At 42.9% G+C, this 16237-nt stretch overlaps 1 protein-coding gene across 4 annotated transcripts in view; it reads right to left on the bottom strand.

Annotated features, from left to right (window-relative positions):
* Nucleotides 1-13179, bottom strand: part of DAB1 (DAB adaptor protein 1) — a 586419-nt gene extending 573240 nt beyond the window's left edge. For 2 of the 4 annotated variants that reach the window (XM_082228744.1, XM_082228738.1), the window contains exon 1: nt 9118-9621. The gene's annotated coding sequence lies outside the window, so the exon portion shown is untranslated. Of the gene's footprint in view, nt 1-9117; nt 9673-13077 lie in introns of those variants that run through there. The other 2 variants (XM_082228739.1, XM_082228745.1) reach the window with 2 other exon arrangements.
* Between the last annotated feature and the right edge of the window lie 3058 nt (nt 13180-16237).

Here is a 16237-nt window from a genome sequence, read left to right as displayed (position 1 = left end):
AACAGAACAATATAGCCCCTATTTCCTAACCAATGACACCAGTCATCATCAGTTTCTTTGCCATTTTCTTTGGTTCCACCTCATCACTCTCTCTATACTTCCTCTCTCCCTCCATATCTTTTTCTATTCACTCAACCATCACAATCACCTTGCAATTTTCCAGTCATTAACAGAGGCAGAACTGACTGCTCACCATGTGTCCTGATCCCACAACCAGCAATGATGAAGACATTAAGTCAGAGGCTGCAAAGTCACTGGCTAAGGAGCCAGACTCTGAACCAAATGCAGGTGACAAGGGGCACTAAACCCAAGGCTGGCAGGCAGGAGCCCCATGGGTAAGATCCCACAGCACTAGGGTCCATAGCAGCAGCAGGGTGAAGCTCATGGCACCCTTTCCTTAGACCTGAGTGCTGCTCTACCTACATCACTGGCTGAATTGTGTGAGGAGGGTATCAGACAGGAAGCAAGAGAACATAGATGTCCTCATTCATTCTCAGAGTGTGATCTGAGGTGAGTTAACAAGTGACTGGCCCAATGTCACCCAATGAGATTCCTGGTCTCCCAGGCCCTAGTCTAGTCATTACACCACAAAAGTAAATATATGTGCATGACTATTGATACCAAACAGATGTCTGCAGCAGCTCTACAATGTTGGGCTCCAAAGTAAAATTTCTAAGGGATTGCTTATTTTCTCCTTTACCAACAATTATGAATGCAGTTACACGCCTAGTCCATTTGATTTTTTTTTCCTTTTGCCCTTTTTAAATTATTGCAATAACTGAATATAAGAAAATTTTACATTTCCACTTGCTACAGCATTAAAGCTTCATCTGCCTACAAATGCATTAGTACTAAATTATTGCTTTATTGTATCCAACTGAAGTCAAACTACAAACCAAGTTGCCTGGTATATGGTTAGCTTTCAGGATAAATACAGTGGAACAAGACACACAAACTAAACTCTGAGATCACTTGCTTTAACATTTGGAAAAAAGAATGGAATGATATATTCACCCACATTCTGGACATCTGTTAGTAGATCCTAATTTATTTACTGCCTCACCCTGTGCTACCAACAAGATACCCTTAAGTGACCAAAAAAGGAATTGAATAAATACACTCATGATTTCCTATTGGAGTGCAATCTATTATCTGAAGTATACTGTAGCTACTTGGTTCCACTGAAATCAATAGAAAATTCCAAGGAAATGTGGTCAGGATTAGGGTGTTCACTATTCTCTGCATACGAGGCTTATTTGGAAACTCTGGATTTAACTGCTTTCTTATGGATCCTCAATCCCATTGACTATTTTAAAGCTGCACATAAAATCTGCTTTCTAATGAGGATATGAAATCACATATGCAGATAGATAAACAGCCCATGGTAAGCACAACTCTTTACTGAGATCAAGCAATTCTTTACCAGCAACAAGGAAACTGTTAACACTGGTCATCAAACAAGCAGCAGGGGGAGGATTTGTGTCATGTAAAATGATGCACAGATCATCTCTCATTCTTAAACACAGCATCTTCTCTCAGTTTGAAACAAGTTTTTCTTGTCAAGATATCCCTGCATTACACAAATGTAAGTCAGTCAATGCACAAATATCAAAGACAGTTAACCCAGAACCACTGTTATTATACACTTGAAATTATATATTACCCATGCCCATAAATTGTGTGCATGCAAAAACCTCATCTAGAATCCCTTTTATGCCATAGTGTTAAAGTAATTATCTGTTTATATATGTATATCAGTGCAGCTTATTCTGGTGTAAAAACTAAAAGACATGGCATATGAGAGCAATAGTCCTCTCCCATTGTTGTGCCCCAGTGACTGGTATTCAAAGGTAGGGATGTTATAGAATTCTAACAAAATCAAAAATGGGAAAGGAAATTGCCAATGTTTACTTATTTAACCCATGATCGTGCTGGAGGAGACTCTTGAAAGTCCCATGGACTGCAAGAAGATCAAACCTATCCATTCTTAAGGAAATAAGCCCTGGGTGCTCACTGGAAGGACAGATCCTGAAGCTGAGGCTCCAATACTTTGGCCACCTCATGAGAAGAGAAGACTCACTGGAAAAGACCCTGATGTTGGGCACAAGGAGAAGGGGATGACAGAGGAGGAGATTGTTGGACAATGTTCTCGAAGCTATGAACATGAGTTTGACCAAACTGCGGGAGGCAGTGAAAGACAGGAGTGCCTGGCGTGCTCTGGTCCATGGGGTCACGAAGAGTCGGACACGACTAAATGACTAAACAACAATCAATCCAGTGAATACAATCAGTATTTGCTGTAGTTGTTTCTTTCAGCCTGCAATATGTAATTCCACCACCACAACCCAATTTCCATTGTGTTTCCTTTGCATCAAAATTAATTGGGTGGAATAATAAAATTACAACATAATTTAGGCTATTTTTTGCAAGTTATGAAAGCTACATAAGTTATGTAATTTTGTCACAGGGGACAGAAGAAGAGAAGAAGAAGAGTTTGGATTTGATATCCCGCCTTTCACTCCCCTTCAGGAGTCTCAAAGCGGCTAACATTCTCCTTTCCCTTCCTCCCCCACAACAAACACTCTGTGAGGTGAGTGGGGCTGAGAGACTTCACAGAAGTGTGACTGGCCCAAGGTCACCCAGCAGCTGCATGTGGAGGAGCGGAGACGCGAACCCGGTTTCCCAGATTACGTGACTCTTAACCACTACACCACACTGGCAAATAACAGAGGGACAAATAACATAGTTTTTGGTGGAAGTTGAGCTGCAGTGTAATGGAAACAGCGCTGCATTGTGAAGAATACAGGGTGGAACAGAAAATGATGCCTTCTTACATCCCAAAACATAATGCTACTGCTAGATGTGGCTATCCTCCACAACTGATTCCTGTCTAGCTAGTAGCCACACAGGACGCTAGGACTATCCCAGTAACCACAGTCAGTATACATAAGTTACTTGCAGTCAAGTTGGGAAGGGGGTTACCAGTTTCAAGTTGTGAGGCAGCACCACCATGAAATCACATCCCCAGCCTCCGCTGGGTGCCATGTTAGAAATAAAATAGGAACTATCACACGTGAGGCATATATTGATTTGATGTCCTCTCACTTCACATGCCAGCAATGAGGAACTTGTGGCATTCCAGGCATTGTTTTGATAATCTATTAATCTCCTTCTACACAAGGTACTATACTATAATAAACAGCAAAAAAAAAACCACCCACAAAAACCCCAGCCATTACATTTTGAATTAAAATAAAGCAATGCAGAATAGACACTCGAATTATTTGACTCCCATCCTTCCTGGCCATCAGCTATGCTTGCTGGGGCTGATGGGAGTTAGAGTCCACCAACATGTGGAAGTCTGCAGGCTGCCTATTCCTTTCATTTGTTATTGTCTGGTTGTTGAACATGTACAAGAAAAAGTGGAGGAGTGGCATTGGCAACAGAAATAAATATGTGGCCAGTGCACAGTTCACATTTGCTGTACAAACCCAATTGATGCTGAAGCCACTCTAAACCTCATGTGTGAATTTCCAACTCCACAGCAGCAAAAGCCAACCTTAGGAGCTGTTCACAGGACCACATCAGTAAATTGTGGCCATGGGCAGAAGTCCTGCATATATTGATGTAAAATGTGCATCCCAAAAGATGGCTATGGCTTTAGATACACTGCCATAAATGCTCCAATACAGCAAATAAAAAAAATAACAACTCAGTCTTCTACATAGCCATGAAACAAAAAGGAAATGAAATATAAAATATGTAAAGCAATGTGAGTGGTTGGATTTCCTTTCAGATAAGTAGGGCAGGATGTGGAAAGCCCTGAGCACACACTGAAGCATGCCATGTATGTGTCAAGAGAGCCACAGACCCTTAGGGTGAAATGCACACTGATCAAAGTAATCTACTCTGAAGGAAAGCAAAGCACTCATTTAATCCTTAATTCAATCTCTCACATAAAATGCTAAACCCATTTCTGACTATTAGTTCCCCATGCTAATCTTCCAACAATTTTTTCCCTTGAAGACGTAAAAAAAAAAAACCAACCCAAAAAACCCGTAGCTAAAAATATTAATCAATATTTAACCCAGCCAGGGCACCAACATGGATTATTCCATTATTTCCCCCACAATTCCTTTTGGCAACAATTGAATTACGTTCACTTCATTTTCTTTCATAACAAAAGAATTTAGTTCTTGTGATACGACTTTGGATTTAGCTATTCTACCATGGTGAAGATTTGTTAGGATAAGCATTCCTTATGATAAGCATTCCCCATATTCACAATTCCCACAGCCTGTCCCTTACAAACAAAAGTACTTATATGATTGCCCCATAAGGTATCAAAAGAATCCTTGCCTTTTAAACAGCTTAGAAACCATTATTCAACTTTAAAAGGAGGACACCAAGCCTGTCTAATCACATCTGCAACACAAAAGTAGACAGTTTGCACCACACATGTCCCATGTCTAAATTGGGTGCTTTGTCCCATTCCACAGTGGAATGATTCAGGGCCACACTCAATGAGTTGTTTAGGTTGGCTGGTTTACAAAATTGCTACTGCAGGATTTGGGGGGGATGACCCAGATTTAGAGCACAGCATGGGGAAGAAGAGTTAATCCTTTGCTATTGGGGGCTGCTAATCCAGGACAAAACCTCCCCTTAGTGCAAGTGGAACTTCTCCTGTGACCAATTGGGTTTGTATGTATAGAATCTGGATCAGAATCATAGCAGAGCCAAAGAGTTAAATCTCCTTTCTTTCCTCACTCCCCCTATTGTGGTCTTCATCTGGACCAGGGGCTTCTGCAGCTACGAATTCATAAACAAAGCTAAGCATGCAAAGGCCAAAGCGTCATGGCTAGTTTGCTCCTCAAAATATATCCTGTATCAATGAAGTTACATGGACATATACTTTAGATCACCTAGATGGACCAATGGTCTCAGTAGAAGGCTGTGTCCTTTATTCCTATATCCTTTCCTACATTTCCTCTCAAATTCTGTTCTATCCAGTTAGCACTGTGCATCTCCCACCCTGACGCCCACTTCAGATGTTATCTAAGTGGCCCGGTTGTCCTTGGTGCAAGGAGATGTTTTGGTACCATTCCACATATCAACCGCACCACTTAATCCTCCCTTTTTCTCAGTCTATTTTCTGAGCCTCTTCAATGGCAAAATGCAATATCCAAAATGGTTCCTGCTGCACATTTTGAGCATGAATGGTAGCCATTATGTGTACTTTGTACATGGGTGGGACCTACAGAAAGCCTGGCTGACACTTTCAGTATTCTTCATCATTTGAAAACTATGGTAAACAAGACACATGGCCTGCCTTAGCTGTCAAGCAGGAATTCATGTTGTATGTGGTCAAAACTCTGGAGCTTGATTGGTGGCCTTCTTCAAATTGGCAGGGGAGGGGATGTCTGCTCCACAAGAGTTAGCAACACAAGAAACTTCCTCCTATCTGGTTACACTGCCCCTTCAATACAGTATTTTTTTTAGTTATTGATTTTTAAAAAATATTTCAGAGCCAAGAGGAACAAAGCAGATGCAATTTGTCCATGCACAGTAAACCAATCTGCCAAGCAAACCTTTTTAGTATCGTAGTTAGCGCTAAACCTAGATTTGAAACTATGGGCAAGCTTAGAAACAGTACTTTTTAGCCAGCTATACCTAGCAGCTAGAATGGTGACTGGGAGTGGCCGCCGAGACAACATAACACCAGTCTGTCTTGAAAGATCTACATTGGCTTCCAGTAAGTTTCCAAGCACAATTCAAAGTGTTGGTGCTGACCTTTAAAGCCCTAAATGGCCTCGGTCCAGTATACCTGAAAGAGCGTCTCCACTCCCCAGCATTCTGCCCGAACACTGTGATCCAGCACCAAGGGCCTTCTGGCATTTCCCTCACTGCGAGAAGCCATGTTACAGGGAACCAGGCAGAGGGCCTTCTTGGTAGTGGCACCCGCCCTGTGGAACACCCTCCCACCAGATCTCAAAGAGAAGAACAACTTCCAGACTTTTAGAAGACATCTGAAGGCAGCCCTGTTTAGGAAACCTTTTAATGTTTAACAGACCACTGTATTTTAATACTTTGTTGGAAGCCATCCAGCGTGGCTGGGAAAACCCAGCCAGATGGGCAGGGTATAAACAAAATAATAATAATAATAATAATAATAATAATAATAATAATAATAATAATAATAATAATAATAATGTAAAATCAAACAATACTATAGATCCCCAGACACAAAAACGCACACACAATTCAAAATTGTCCTAATAACGCCAATATAACTCTGCCTGACTACCAGGTCAAAGGTAGTGTTACATTGGCTCATTCGCTTGCCCGTTCCTTTCTGTCCAGAATTTTGAACTCTGCTTGGCAGAAGCTCTCCACAGTGTCCAGCACAGGTCATCTTTCCCATCATTGTCTGACATTTTTTAAGCAGAGATACTTCAACTTGGGACCTTCTGCACACAAGGCATGTTTCACACAACTGAACTTTGACAGGTCTTAGGTCACCTTTTCCAGTGATATTAATTCTTTGCAAAAGGTATATCCAAAGGGTTGGTGTGGACTTATCTTTGCAATCAACACTGTGCCCAAAATTTCCATGTCAAGTGTAATGCAGAATTAGCCCTGCTTCCTGGTATCTGCAAGATGGATATCGCCCCCAACCTTCTGAAATTATGACATGCATCTGTTTTTGAATAATTCATTTGAAAAACACTGTAACAGTATTTTTTTTTTCAAAGACTGAAGACTAGAATTCAGAACTGCAAAACAAGTCACTTCATCTGTGCTAGTCATCAATAGGAATCGCCTGGTGTATATAGTTAAAGGTCTGGAGCTCAAAGACTAGCCTTAAGCATCAAACCATCAAAGGGTTAAGGGGTTGACATGTGAATAGAGAAGAGCTTTGCATTTGGAATCTGTTCCTTTGCCTCTCAAGAATGAAATTGTGGATTTGGTGTCAGACAACTGTCATATATATTGCTGCCTCTTCACTGACTGAATTGAATTTGATGTCTCAATGCAATCATGTACAATTTAAAAATAAGAGGATATTTCAGAACAAGCCTTAATATCTTAGAAATTGCCAGCTCAGTAATCCTTCAGGAATATCTTCTTCCTTTCATCCCGACTTTCCCTTTGTACTTATTGTTATTTAGTCCTTTTTCATATATTCGGGGGAGATATGGTAGCAAACTGTTCAGCTAAGAGTAATGTTCAGCATGCACCCACTCTCCTCATCAAAGGACTACAGAAACGAGACCTCCACTCAAATAAATATACACAAATCAAGGAGGATGCTATCCTTAGGATTCATTTGAAAAACCAGATGACCTGTTGCCAAAATTATGTATAGGTATTTGAAGTATGCTAGACAGGTTACATTTACGTTTGGCCCTGGTAAATGTAAGAAACTTTAAAGAAACAAAAACCATCAATTTAGCCTAGATTGTTTAAATCCATTGCTATTATTTTCTAGAGAATTACTTAAGTCTACTGAATATGAGGCATGAGGGGGCTATTTGCTCCAAGGACCTTTTTAATATGGCTGTATTGTAATGCTGCAGTGCCAGAACCTCTGTAGCAATAAAGAGGAATTCCTCTCTGAACACAACTTAGGAACCACCATTCTATGTGTCCTCTTTTAATAATGCATTTATTTAACAATATTGGTAAAAATAATGGTTCTCATCAGATGTAACACTTTAGCCTCATCTCCTTTGGTGCTGCAGGATTTTAAACACACACACAAGCACACATACACCCATAAAGCAACCACACACACAAAATTACAAACAGAATATATAAACGAGTAAGATACTTGGTGACCAATAGTCCCTTTGGCCTCTTTCCCTATTTTTTGCTTCAGAAAGTACTGGTAAAATATGTTTTACTGCTGCTATTGAAGATGTGAAACCCTTGGGGTATATCTATAGTTGATGCACTTTGATGCTTGTTAGAAAAGCCACTGAACAGAATATATGTACTAAGGCAGAGCTTTAATATCTGGGTGTATACTGTAGTACATTGCCAGTCAAATCCCCACACGCCCATACCTAATTATTTTCTTACAAGGTTATGCCTAATTGGCCACTAGCCTAATTGATTAATCATCTGCATTTTGGAGAGACATCGAGAAGCAGTGTGAAGGGCAGGAAAATATTTATTCAGGTACAAATGTTAAAACCAATCAGAGACATCTAGTAACACACACACACACACACACACACACACACACGAGAGAGAGAGAGAGAGAGAGAGAGAGAGAGAGAGAGAAGCTTGACAGGGGAAGGGGGACCTAACAGTGTAAAATCAGGAAGTCAATAACTCCATGCATTTTCTGTACCATTTTCAGAAAGGTGACCAGAATGTTAAGTGTAAGTTGCTTTGGGTCAGACATGCAGGAGTTAAAGGATCCCGAGCTTGTATGGGGGAAAGATCCCACCAGACACACTCTGGATTCACATCTCCACATCTGCATAATAAAATGTACCTTTCCCTGTGATTTAGCCCTTGTGGCAAAGGCAAAGGATAAATGCCATGCTGTCAGACTCCAGTCCCTTCCCTGGAATCTCTGCCTTTGCGTAGAACTTACTCCAGTCACATACAGCTAGGCTGACAACGGCAGGTTTTGGACAGTCTTGAGAGTGAAAAGGCAAAAAACATGAACTTCAACTGAAATTAAGGGCTATCTATGCAATCCCACAACACCCTTCCAGTCCCACCTCTGCAAAAAAGGAGAAAAGTTAATAGGAATCCTCGACCAATTCTCAATGCCACTTGTACCCCGCAGGATACTGCATGCCTGGTACATATTGCAAAGCCTCTTTGAGGCATTTCTGCATTTTTTCATCCCATCACCAGCAGCGTAGATGAGCCCCGATCATTTCCAAATTGTTAATCATAACCATCCTAAAGGGATTGTATCAAGAAAAGGCAGAAGAGGCTAATTTAAAAAGAGGGTTGTACAGGTACATGAACCAAGGATGCCAAACAGCAACATGACATTTAATCAAAACCACAAACTCGACAAAAATCATCTTTCCCCCTCAGCCCTTTACTTATTTCATCTTCAAAGCAATCAGAGGAATATAACTTCTCTCCTACCTTCAGACAGGGTTGCTTCCTCATCTGCCCCCCTACACATCCTCTTGTTGCAGGGGGGAAATGCTCCCCCTGGTCTTCTGTTCCTAAAACAATATGGACAGTTCTTTATTTTCTTCTGGGAGATAACCCCTGTGTGTATGTATATATATCAGTCAGTCTGCATGCAGTAGAATCCGTAGATCCTGAAAGCAGAAGCACTCAGAAACGGGTATCCTAGTGAGAAAATCCTCAGCAGTTTCAGTTCAGTGAGAGCATCTCCTTCTCAGCAGCAGAAGCAACAGCAGCAAAGGCAGTGCTTCTGGTACTCTGCAGGCCACATCGTTCATACCTTATACATCACTACCACATTCCTTCTAATAGGAGAGCACAATACAGCGTCTCATCGCCGGCTGCCCCTGAGCTTTCGCTGTGCAGTTGCATTTCTGCATCTGAACTGTTCTTAATCATTCCTGCAGTCTCCATCTCATCAGCAGGCTATTTGTGTCTCAGCAGGAGTAGCAAAACAAGCATGTCATCACCTGGAGGTTAGGCTCACCCTGCTCATTAGGTCTGCCTCTAAAAAAGAGAGAGAAAGAAATCTTTGTGCATGGGAAAAGAGCAAACAGGCTCAGTGAAATCCATTCCCCACACCGGGGCAAATTCTGCACACACATTATTCCCACAGTGCCGGTTGATAAAGGAATGTCAGAAGAAGGGCTTAAAAGATCTGTTTTGAAAAACTCCAGATCTTTGTGGCAGGCTTCTCATATGGGGGGGGGGAGGTAGAAGAGCTCTCTAGACACACACAAAATATGTTTATTGGTGCACAGAAATCTGTTTATTGAAACCAATGTATTGCAATATCTTCTGTGCGGCACTCTGTGGTCTAGATGTACTGCTTGTCATGTAGTTGATTTAGGAAAATAAAAAAACTGGGTTGCAGGGATATGAGTTGAATTAACCCCATGGAGGCTTCAAACCTTCGTGCCTGCTATGCTCCTGATCAGAAACACACAATAACACACACACACACACACACACACACACACACACACTGCCTGTGATTTCTAGCAAGACGAAATCTCCATTTGGCACCAGTGGACACTTTCCTCCCATCCTGAATTGCAGGTGTGAAGGACCCTGGCTCTTATTGGGACTGTGATGGGGTCAACAGGTTAGCCCACAAACAGGCTACAGTCCCAATCTAGCTTGAACCCGACATCCACAGCTGCCAGCTATTTGTCAACAAAAACAACAACAGGGGGTGGGCGGGACTACATGAAGCATGTCATGCACAGCCAAGTCTCAGGCTTTGAGGCCAAAGATGAAGGAACTAGAAACATCACACAATCAGAACTGTGCAAGGGGAAAGGGTGTGTGGGTGTGTTTCTAGCTGCCTTTGCCCTTTCTCTGGAGGACGAAGGTCTGCAGTGAGGAAATTGCTATACTAATCATATGGGGTTCTAAATCACAAAAGAAACCAACAGCAGACTGCACACTGTAGACCTCCTTGTCCAACATATAGAGCTTTGTGGGAACAGGCAGCCACAATGCAAAGGAGGAGAATGCAAAGGAGGAGACATGACAGAGGGGGTAAGCACACCTCCACTTTCACCCTTACTGCATAAGGACAAGAAAGACTGTATTCAAAACACTCCTGAAGGAGTTATTTAAAATATATTTGAGTCAATACACTCATTTATGAGCACTTGGAAGTTTAACCTCCCCTTTTCCTGGATTTTGTGACATTTTCCCCTCTCCCTCTCCCCTGCCCTCCCCCACCCCACCCAACCCCGCTGCTGCTGCTCTCCCCCCCCCCCTCTGTGCATCTGTTTACCAGCTCTATTGTGTAAAACAGATATAAGCAAACTTATGACTCTCCATATGTTGCTGGACTTCCATCAGCCCCAGCCAGCATGGCCGGTGGTCAGGGATATATGAGAGTTGTATTTCTGCAACATCCTGAGGGCCTCAGGCTCCCCACCTCTGGTGTATAAGCTGGGTTATAAATCTCAGTAAAAATATGCTTTTAGCAGTCAGAGCCAAACAGAAGTGAGGCTCAGTCACTGAATTTCCTTCTTGGATATTTGATTCCTGTCACCTCTTGCCACTTCCCTTTGTGCCTAAGTAGCATATCTGTGGACCGAGAACTCCCAGAAGTGCAAGCTGGATTTAGAAGAGGCAGAGGAACCAGAGACCAAATTGCAAACATGCGCGGGATTATGGAGAAAGCTAGAGAGTTCCAGAAAGACATCTACTTCTGCTTCATTGACTATGCAAAAGCCTTTGACTGTGTCGACCACAGCAAACTATGGCAAATTCTTAAAGAAATGGGAGTGCCTGATCACCTCATCTGTCTCCTGAGAAATCTCTATGTGGGACAAGAAGCTACAGTTGGAACTGGATATGGAACAACTGATTGGTTCAAAATTGGGAAAGGAGTACAACAAGGCTATATTTTGTCTCCCTGCTTATTTAACTTATATGCAGAATTCATCATGCAAAAGGCTGGGCTGGATGAATCCCAAGCCGGAATTAAGATTGCTGGAAGAAATATCAACAACCTCAGATATGCAGATGACACAACCTTGATGGCAGAAAGTGAGGAGAAATTAAAGAACCTTTTATTGAGGGTGAAAGAGGAGAGCGCAAAATATGGTCTGAAGCTCAACATCAAAAAAACAAAGATCATGGCCACTGGGCCCATCACCTCCTGGCAAATAGAAGGAGAAGAAATGGAGGCAGTGAGAGATTTTACTTTCTTGGGCTCCATGATCACTGCAGATGGTGACAGCAGCCACGAAATTAAGAGACGCCTGCTTCTTGGGAGGAAAGCAATGATAAACCTAGACAGCATCTTAAAAAGTAGAGACATCACCTTGCCAACAAAGGTCCGTATAGTAAAAGCTATGGTTTTCCCAGTAGTGATGTATGGAAGTGAGAGCTGGACCATAAAGAAGGCTGATCACCGAAGAATTGATGCTTTTGAATTATGGTGCTGCAGGAGACTCTTGAGAGTCCCATGGACTGCAAGAAGATCAAACCTCTCCATTCTGAAGGAAATCAGCCCTGAGTGCTCACTGGAAGGACAGATCGTGAAGCTGAGGCTCCAATACTTTGGCCACCTCATGAGAAGAGAAGACTCCTTGGAAAAGACCCTGATGTTGGGAAAGATGGAGGGCACAAGGAGAAGGGGACGACAGAGGATGAGATGGTTGGATAGTGTCTTCGAAGCTACAAACATGAGTCTGACCAAACTGCGGGAGGCAGTGGAAGACAGAAGTGCCAGGCGTGCTCTGGTCCATGGGGTCACGAAGAGTCGGGCACGACTAAACAACTAAACAACAAAGCATATCTGACTGAAAAACCAGAGAGAGAAATGAGTCACTTTGAATCACATGGTCTCTCCATTACAATGCATTTGAGGGTCTGAGGCAGAACAGAAATATGCTTCCCCTCCCCCACCCAGTCAAGTTACATAGTATCAGGCTAGTTAAGTTGCTTTAGCAACTGAGCCAGAAAATTTCACAACTTCCTCTCTGCTGTTTGGCAGTAACAGTACAATAATAAACACAACAAGTGATCTTTTTTTGCCCTTTCGTGACACACAAAATGAACTGCCAGCCTCAGGCCTCTGCCTCTTAGGAAACAAGAAACAGAGTAACAGCAAAATGGAAGGATGTGTTTCCCTCAGTGCTTCCTTCTTCAGACAGGACATTGCTGTAGGAAAAGGAAATGCCTTTTGAGCCCATACAAACAAAATTTCTGCCACACATTCTACCCAGTTCTGAGAGGAACTCCTTTCCATTGTGCCTTAGCATTTGCTCTCTCTTATTTCTGTCGTATTAGAACGACTGGAAAACTTACAGCTCCTCTTAGCCATTCTCCCCTCCGCAGACCCTGTTGTTTTACCCTTTACTCATTTGAGTAGCCAACAACTGAGCACAATGGACACATATACCATAAATCAAAGTGTCATACTGGAATGTTCCTGTTACGTATGCGGGCATTGTAGGCCGAAGCCAGGCTGTATGCATGACACTGCAGGCCTAGGCCTTGATGCCTCCTGGAGCTCAGGAGCTTTATCTGCATAACAAAAGACAGAGAGGATTCTCAAACCTCTAATGACATTTGCTGGTAGCTGGCAGGCAGCCATTCCCTGCTGCAATAGGGCCAGTGTTATGATTCGCTAGTCATGGCATAAAGTGACCTATCACAGGCAGGCAGGCATATTGCCCTGGGCCGGCTTAAGGTGTATATATATACTGGGCTGAGTTCCCCAGTTTGCCATTCTTGTTCCTAATATTCCAATAAATCATTTTTGAGCTAAATCTTGGTCTTGAGTCGTGCCTGAACCCACCCACATTTTAGTTCAATCACATGAGACTTTTAGCATGTGCAGAGGAGGCACTGACTCTCAATTCCATGCTCTGTCAAAAACCTTGGATCCCAAACACATGCTATCATTTGACTATCTGGACACATTGCATTGTTGGAAAAATGACACCCGCTATGTTCCACCCTTCCCTCAAGCTAGATGCATAGCCCAGAAGTCAATTTGTGTGCCTTTTAATAGCAAGGACACATGAAACCTGACCTCTCCTACTCCCCACCCACATGCTCACACACTGTAGTGGGACCTCTTCAGTTTATCAGTTTGCCTCTAGAACAAAGGTCTTACACTCTTGCATTGCCATTAGTCCAGGTGATGATAATGGAGGAAAGGGTGCCTTTAGTGAATATTCTCTCCTCCACTGATGTACATAATAGGATTTTACAAACATGTACTATGGGGCTGAGGAAGATATTGGGCCAGCTACAGGCTTGAAGGAACCTTCAACAGAGTGCCTTCTGAGAAGCACTTACAGAAATGCAGTTATCAGTCTATAGCTGATAGCAAGCTTTATGGGAAATTAAAATGGCATCTCCTAGAAACTACTATGAGCATATATAGATAAATAGCCCTCAAGATGAGTCTCTTTTTTGGCCAATGGAGTGAGATATTTGGCTATACTACTTACACTTTTGAAGGGAAAAAATACTAGGCCATAGGCAGCAGAGCACACAGAGGGATGAAATATGAGACTCCAGCAAGATTGGATGTCGTGTTGAGGTGGACCTCTGGAGCAGAACTCACAAGAGAGACAAAGCAGAACTGAGAAAGAAAGGGCATATAAACCTAGCATAGGAAAGTCAGTCTGGATATAGGACCAAATTAAGTAGAATGTCATGAACTGGCAGGACGATAGGGAGGCAGAAGAGGATCCCAGTGAGGGGTGTAGCCAGGACTGGGGTACACTGAGGCAAGCTGGGGGTGGGGAAGGAGAGATTGGTGTAGGAAGTACTCACGACTTGATGGAGGAGGATGTGGGGATGGGGCAAGTCAGTGCACAGGAACTAAAGAAGCAGGACCCATTGCCAGAGGGGCCCCTGTCTCCATAAACACAGCAAGCTCTGAGGTGTAGGAAGCAGCAGGAGGGACATTCTAGGAGGCTGAGGCTGGCAAGGGACTACAGGCCAGCCCACTAGCTGGCCAGGTGGGGCTCGTTAGCTCGGGGAGGACAGGTATGATTCCTCAACTGGAGAATGCTCAGAACAGGTGATGGTAATATGCCTCATCAAGCCCAGCATCAGCAGAACTGAGGTGCTGTGTTTGCTCAACTGCCCATGTTGGTCGGCCCATGCCTTGAATATTCCAGGGTGCTCTTGGGGACTGTGTGTGTGCAGGACTGACTTCTTGGATCAGCTGCAGAGGTAGGAGCCTGGCCTCACTGGACTTTAGATTTTGGACCTGTTAGCCTGCCAGACTGTGTGGTAGCATCTGCTATGTGATCATGAGATTCCAGTGGGACTTGCTGCCAGGTACCCTGTGGTTCAGGACATAGAATGGGAGGTAGGAACTTTGACAGAAGCTCTGGGGGTCTTCTAGGGAGGCACCCAATTGGGGTCATGATCCAACTATTATCCATAAAGTCCAAGGCCTATTCCAGTATTTTTAGCCAGGCCAATAGATTATTGAATAGGAGAAAGGGACCAGGGTGGACTTCTCCTTTCTCTGCTCTGTAGCTTTGACCATTCAACACAATAGGCACCAATGTATGTGCCAACTGGATAACTTCAGTTCAAGCAGCATATTACATGTCCCAGGGCAGACTAACCATAATAGCCATAGCTGACCAAGAAACTATGGAATATCTGTGCTATGCTTTTGGGCCTGCATTCCATTTCGTGGTAGATTTCATGTAGAAAATGCTGCTCAAATCTCTGTGCAATCTCATATTTGCCATGGCCTTCAAATTGTGCTGTTAAAATGGAGAAACTCTGATAAAATAATAATGCAATGTGTGGAATGTTTGATTAAAAAGAGGCAATGGAACTTTTTTCAATGTGTATTCGGTGTGATGAAGAACAGAAGGAGTAGAAGTTGAATTCTGTAAATAAATTTAACACAGTAAATAAAAATTATCTTGCAAATACAATTTGCTATTGTTTTTCTTTTCTGTTTAACTTGCAAAGACCCATGTTAGTGTGGTATGGAAGAGAACTTAAGGCTTGGGTCGAAACAAAATAAAAAAATTCCTTCCAATAGCACCTTATAGACCAACTAAGTTTGTTATTGGTACGTATGAGCTTTTGTGTGCATGCACACTTCTTCAGAGGCTTGGGTGTCACTACTCTTAAGAATTCTAGAAAGGATGATGCTGACATCCCAGACAATGGGGCTGCCAATTGTTGCAGGTGAAATGGTCCCTTAGGAGCCAGTTCATATGCTGGCAAACATAACCAATCCTTATGGAAATATTTGTACATGTTGACTATGTGATCATGGCAATGGGTTGGATGCTGATTAAGGCTGCAGTCCTAATGCCTCTTACCTGGGAGTAAGTCCAATAGAATTCAATAGGAGTTTTCTCTGAGAAGACATGGCTAGGATTGCTCAGTAAGTAAGATGAAATCAATAGGACTTAAGGAAGTTGTGATAAATTTGTCTCATTGGTTTTAGTAGGAAAGCCTCAGCGCCTAGGGCTTGCCGATCGAAAGGTCGGCAGTTCGAATCCCCGCGGCGGGGTGCGCTCCCGCTGCTCGGTCCCAGCGCCTGCCAACCTAGCAGTTTGAAAGCACCCCCGGGTGCAAGTAGATA

This window comes from Podarcis vaucheri (assembly GCF_965113315.1).
Source record: "Podarcis vaucheri genome assembly, chromosome: 6".
In the NCBI taxonomy this organism is placed as follows: Eukaryota; Metazoa; Chordata; class Lepidosauria; order Squamata; family Lacertidae; genus Podarcis; species Podarcis vaucheri.
Note: the sequence above shows the minus strand (reverse complement) of the source record. Positions and strands in the feature narration are given on the sequence as shown.